Source organism: Protopterus annectens, chromosome 6.part0, assembly GCF_019279795.1.
Source record: "Protopterus annectens isolate FY-2018-M chromosome 6.part0, PAN1.0, whole genome shotgun sequence".
NCBI classification, from domain to species: Eukaryota; Metazoa; Chordata; order Ceratodontiformes; family Protopteridae; genus Protopterus; species Protopterus annectens.
The window spans coordinates 837,204,898-837,211,538 of NC_056737.1; positions in this window are offsets into that span (position 1 = coordinate 837,204,898).

Here is a 6,641-nt window from a genome sequence, read left to right on the forward strand (position 1 = left end):
ATGCATGGAAGATGGGACACCCTTTTCCTTGGAAGGGAGGCTTCTTTATGCTTTTCCTCTACTTCCAAGAGTCCTGCAGATGATTCAGCTGGACTCAGTTTTGCTAGTCGCTCCCTTTTAGCCAAGACAGCACTGGTTCCTCCTCTTAATGCATTTGGCCAGGGGCAGTCACAGCAAGTTACCACACTGGTTGGACTTGTACAGGGCAAATGTACTATCATCCATCCTCTTGTCCACTCTTCTAATACTGTAGGAGGTAGGGTTTTGATCCCTTTCAGGCAACTCTTTTCCTGAGGATGTGCCAAGTTTCACAGGAAGAAACTTGTGTCCAGTTGGAAAATATTTTTTGTGCCATGCTCATATCCCAGGACTATTCAGTGGGGTCCCTTTGGTCCTCTGTCACTTGTGAGTTGCTGAAGTATGGCTTTTCCTAGGCTGAAGACCCCTTTGTCAAGTATTTCTGCTTGTCTATTTAATACTTCCCTTCTTAAAGGTGTTCTGCATCTTGGGCTTCTAAGGAAACTTATTTCTCCTTGGGACCTTAATTTTGTTAGCCTGCAGATTCTGGTGTTTTGCAACATTGTACCCTAGACTTTCTGTTGCTAGCTCAACCTTTCATCTCTCTCCTGTTGAGTAACACTCCATATAGTAAAGAATACTGAACAGTGATCCAGAGGGCCATACATGGTACACTTATGTAAAATCTTGCTGTAATAGATGTCCTCTTCACTGTTGCAGTATTCACTCCTAGCCCCTCTTATTTGTTTTTGGTTTCCCTTCTGGTTGGGTCTCCTTTTCCTTCTGCATTTTCCCCATGTGCATATATTCCACTGTCCTATAGACTGTTATACCAGCCAAACATTGGGCTGCCCCAGCTGGGCAGGAGATCCCTATAGTAAAATACTGCAACAGTGAATTGAAGGACCTCTACTGTTGCAGTTAGATGTTCACAAGCTTTGGTCAGAACAGTCATGATAGCTCTCAGTACTGTACCCCATCTTGTCTCATTTCAGCTTTTATGTATTGTCTTGATTGCTAGCCTGAAGTAACATCAGCTACTATAGTCATACAAGGCTATATGACCAGTATTTACTTTTCCACCCTCAACCAGCAGAAAGCTTGAACTTACTGCAGAGAGGATTGGAAAATATACCACTTAAGAGTATTTGAAGCAGGCTGTGTTCCAGAAGTAAATGCAAATGCTTGATTTCCTAAAGTGTATGAGGAAAGGACTTTGGAATGTTAAGTGCACAACTTCAAAAACTAAAACCAGCAGTCCAGTATCTAATTGTTTCAAAACCCAGCACTTCATCTGGAATTGATTGTGCAGTATGTAATGCCACACCAACTTGGCACACTAGGTGGGTCTATATATCTGACAACACTTGACTTTGTTTTGCCATACTTGGCAGATACAATGAAAGGGTGAGCACATGTGGAACAAGTGATCCCCCCCAAGGAAAGTGGGTGGGCTGTGCCCCACACCCTCTACTTAAATATACCCACTCTGAGATTGAAAAGTCACTGTTCCGTGCTTTCAGGATTTCACAATTTCGAACAAAAGGTTGAATTTTTTTGCTGATTAATAGCCCTACTAGGTTACCCTAAACCATATTCCTCCTTGTCCTGAAGCTCAGCTTTACACACTGCAGGATCTAGAGACTCAGTGTCACATTTAAATGCAGTAGTCAAGGAGTAACTGTTGGTGAAGCCCCAGTAAGTAGCCTGGTATGTTTCGGACCTTAAATCTTTCTTTTGCAATAAGTCAATTCTGTAACCCAAGCAAACCCTGTAAAAAGTTGAAAACTACTTAAAGGTATCTACTTTTAAGGGATAACATCAAAATTTCATGCCCTTCTAAACTCTGGTAATGCAGCAGTCTGTGATAAATTATTCAAACTCTCAACCATATCTGAGTATATAGAAGCTGCTGTGCCTGCCACAATTACCCAAAACAAATGACCCTAATGGAATCAAATTAAGTTGTACAACAAAAGGAAAAGTCCTAGCTAAAATTAGTAAGTAACTGATTAGACAGCCAAGAGGACTAAGGGCCAATAAAGCAAACTTGAGGTAGATGGCATCCTAGACTAAGGGCAACCATAAAGCCACCTTTGACTGTCCAAAACCAGTCAGCACAATGTACTGAATTGTTTAAGTGAAACAATGTTCACAGGAGCAATAGCAAAGCTGGCTGACAAATTTAGTTGCAACTTTATTTTGTAAATTCCATACCTTTCAAGTGTACCTCATTACAAGGAATGTACCTCATTTGGGGTCTTGATGTTCCTCAAAGTTCCACATTGAAGAATCCAGTCACACATTCAGTGTTAGGATTTTAAGTGAAATCCATGGTAAATAGTAATCGTAATTCATTAAATTATCTTAAGCAAAACCAGCATATTTTAACCATCCTATGACCTTCCTGTTTGAAGTTGTTAGTAAGCCATTAGTAATATGTTCCACATTTTTGCCTATTTGTTCCAAATTAGGAAGGCAAGTGTTCCTCATTTTGGAGATGGAAGGTTGAGAGCTATGGTAAAGACTATGAAGATTATTCAATCCATACCCTGGGCTTAGATCATTAAGAAACCTAAACAGATAAGTGTTATAGTGCGGAAAAATTAAAGCAAAAAAAGACTATTTAAAATGCCAAAGAATTGTAGCCTTCAGCAGTACCATAAATGATTTTGATTGGCACGCTCATGGTTGGTGGTATAGCTTTGCATCAGAGCTCACTGAAAGACAGTTCAGTGGTGTGTTTGGGAATGACTAGTAATTCTCCAAGGCCATTGTGTGAAGCAGAGGTGTAGGTCTCTAGAGTTTTCTCATCCTCCAAGGCTAGGCAGTTGGGGCAAAGGGTTGTCTGTATACAATAGTGTCTGTAGTACAGGGTTGGAGTCCCTCAGCCTTCATTTGCCTGCTATGCATTCCTCACAGGTCACTCCGAAAAGGGAATCTCTGTCCAGTGGGCCTACCTGGTTAAAAAAATGTATAACTTGTGCTGGTTTTGTCTGTTTGTAGTGGTTTAACTGTTAACATCAGTAAAATGACATTCAGCAGGTACAATTCCATTTCACCACTTTGAAACCATTTAAAGAAAGATTTAAGTCTGAAGATGAAGCAGAATTAAGTAACTAAAAAGTGATAGATTAGGGTTCTAGGAAGGCAGCAGAATGAGTGGTATGACTGGGAATAAAAAGATCAAAATGGAAGGTGATGCAGTGACATTATAGTTCAGATTTCACATCAAGTAAATGCTTTCCTGTGAAGTGGAGAAAACTAGACAAACAGCTGAATAGGTATGAGCCCAATTTGTAAAGGCCTGCAAGCCTAGCAAACTATTAGACATTTGTACAAAATTTTGCTAGTGACCAGCCAGAAATGATGGTATTTTTTTTATGGCTCAGGTGACCTATTTTATATCAACTTATACTAAAAAGTCAGGACTTTAAATTCTAAATGAATTCAGTATATGTGGTTTACTACTATAATGTTGAATGACAAAATGTTTTACTCCACATCAAATTTGTCGAATTTGGTAATACTGATGAGGATGAATGTCAAAAATGGAAACTCCGATGGTCAACTTTCACAATAATTTGGAATTACTGTAAAGCAGTAACCAATGATTTTTGCACTTCAGTTATACTTATCTGTGTCCATGTCCTTAAGGTTTATATTAGATGTTAGTGTCCAGATGCTCAAACATCAGACACGCACGCAGATTTACATTGGATTATGTTTTTGCAGGGCAGGGGCAAGCCTCCCTGCGAATTATGTATGTCAACTTCTAGATCGTGTACAGTGAGAAAAGGTAAATTCCCTGATGCTCTCCTTTCATAACTTTGAAACTGATGTTAATCTTTATTCATTCTTGACGGATGGGTCTCTGTTCCATCCTCTGAACCAACTCTGCCGAAAACTAGTTGAGTTTACCCGTAGTGCCCCTCCTCTCCCTTTTGCCGCATAGAGTTCCAAGATGAGTCATGCTAGCTTTCAAGCAAAGTGCTTCATTATTTTTCTCTCTAAATAGTGACACTTTGTCTTATTTCTTAGTCATTCATACTTGGTGATTCCTTCCTGTGTATGTGAAATTTTCTTTCTCCTGTTACCTTACTGGTATTTCTTGGTACCATCATTGGTACAGGCCCCTCCCTTTGGTAATGTTAATACCATCGTTGGTATTCTTTTATCCTTCTTGGGTATTCTTTCCACTTACCATTACTGGTAATATAAAAAAAAAAAAAAAAATGTGTCCTAGAATGACAGGATCTCTCTTCTGCTTTGAATTACTGTTGACTGGATTTTTGTATAATGGCAGACAAAAAGGGCACTACTGGTTTCAAACAATGTGGTACTTGTGGCAGGAAGATAAAACTGTGATGGACATTTCTCCTGTGTCTATTGCCTAGGAGTACCACATTTAAAAGTTAAATCTCCGTGCGAGCTCTGTAAGGGCTTTATTGCCTGCACCTTAGCTGAGCACAAAAACAAATTAATCCTAAAGGGACTTTTACAAACCCCTTTCTTGGAGGCTTTATCTCAAGTTCACAACCCCTCCTTAAAAAAAAAAAAAAAAAAAAAAAGCCAATCAGTACAATCGTCTCTTCATTCTCAGGAATCACAAACCACTAAGGCCCAAGTTCATACAGAACCAAAACCAATCCACCCTCGAGACCGTGAATGGTCTGTCAGCACCATGAACCCTAGTACGGCACTGATTTTTTTCTATGGTGCTGTCTACTGTTCTGGTCACTCTGGCAGCTCAGAGTCCTCTCAGGGCTCCTTCCCTGGGGGGTGGGCACATTAGAGCAGGTTGTAACCATGGTTCTGAGCTCCCATCCCTCTTCAGGCGGGCCTGCCTTCCAGGTTATGGAGAGGACACTCCCCTTAGCAGGTTCACAGTTGGCCCCTTTGGTGCCGGAATGCCACATATACATGTTTTATGGTTCACAGCTGACAGTCCACTACATGGGGTGTCGGGCATGGGAGCAGCAAGATACCCTACTGCAAGGCACTATCTCTTTGGACATACCCCCTGAAGGGACACCCTGTAAAAGATCATGCAAGAGGAACCACGTTAATTCTCCTAAGGAATCCCTCACTGAAAATATGGATTCCGATGAGGAGGAAGGGTCCTGACAATCTCCACCTGAGGATCTCTCATTCAGAGACATACTAGAGATTTTGAAACAGAGGGGTGACTGGAAGCCTACCAACCCCCTTCTGAGGAATCTGTAGTCTTGCAAATTTTCTGTGCTCGACCCTCTACTTCCTGGGTGGCCCCCGCCTGCAGATGAGTTAGTCCAGCTCATCATGCAGCACTTGGAAGACTCGTGACACCATTGAGGCAATCCCCCAGAGACTGGACAAAATACTATCCCCTCCAGAGGATCACCCCCCATTGGTCCAAAAGCTTGGCAGTAGATGCTATGGTGGTGGCCACAAGGAAAGAACTTGCAGAGGTGAGTCCTACTGTCCATCAAAACAGGGAGTCTCGGATGACACACAGGCTAGGGAAGCGGGTTTATGCTTCATCAGCCTTTGCCATACGGTCGTTGAACTACCTGACGCATTTTACCAGTCTCCAGAGACTCCTCATCACAAAACTCTCAGGAACCTTGGCAGGAGTTGTGTCTGATGAGGTGTAGAACAAAGTTGCCTCACAGCTGGCCACCCTGGAATCCATATCTAACTCGTCCATGCAGTTGATTACACATACAACCAAAGGGGCGGCCAGAGCAGTGGGTGCAGGCGTCCTGAGATGTCACTGCTGAATGCGCTTGTGTGACTTTGCAGACCCTTTCAAGTCTTCCTTTGTCAATGCCCCCATTGATGCTTCCTCCCTTTTCTGTCCAAAGGTTAGACATACTAGCCAGGTGTGAGGAGGACAGCAAGACCCTATCTGCTGTGGTTGTACATTTTTCTGCTCCCCAATGATCCTACTCTAGGAATCAGAGAAGTGGAAAAATCTGGTTCAAGAAATCTCAAGGGCCTTTTCCCCCCCCCCGGGGCAGAGGGGGGAACTCAGCAAGAAGACCCCCCCCCCGAGGCAGGGGGGTCCACATAACCAGAGGTTCAGAAATTCTTTTTCTGGCAGCCCTACCAGCGCTCCTGAAACGCGGCCCAATTGCTTGCCTCTGGAAGCAGTCGGGGGATGATTCTCTCTGCACCATTTAGCCTTGCACTCCATAACAGATTCTTGGGTGCAGACGATAATTATCAGAGGTTATCACATCCCCATAGATCTTTACCTGAGGCCGCAAAGGCGAATCCCTGATATTCCACCCAGTCACAGGGATGTAGCAACACAAGAAATACGAAAACTGCTCTGAACGAGTCATCCAATCAGTCCCACCAGACAAGATAGAATCCAGATTTTACTCAAGGTTCTTTTTAGTGCCAAAAAAGACAGGGGACTGGAGGCCAATCTTGGACCTCCGCATCCTAAACAAGTTCGTCAAACAGACCAAATTCCAGATAGTCACGGTTCAGTCTATCCTCCCATTTCTAGAGAAAGATGACTGGATGTGCTTGGTAGATCTCCAGGACTAAAAATGGATAAAAGCTTCAGGAAATCTCTGCTTCCAGCTAGGAGGCAATCACTACCAATTTCGAGCACTGCCCTTTGGTCTCTT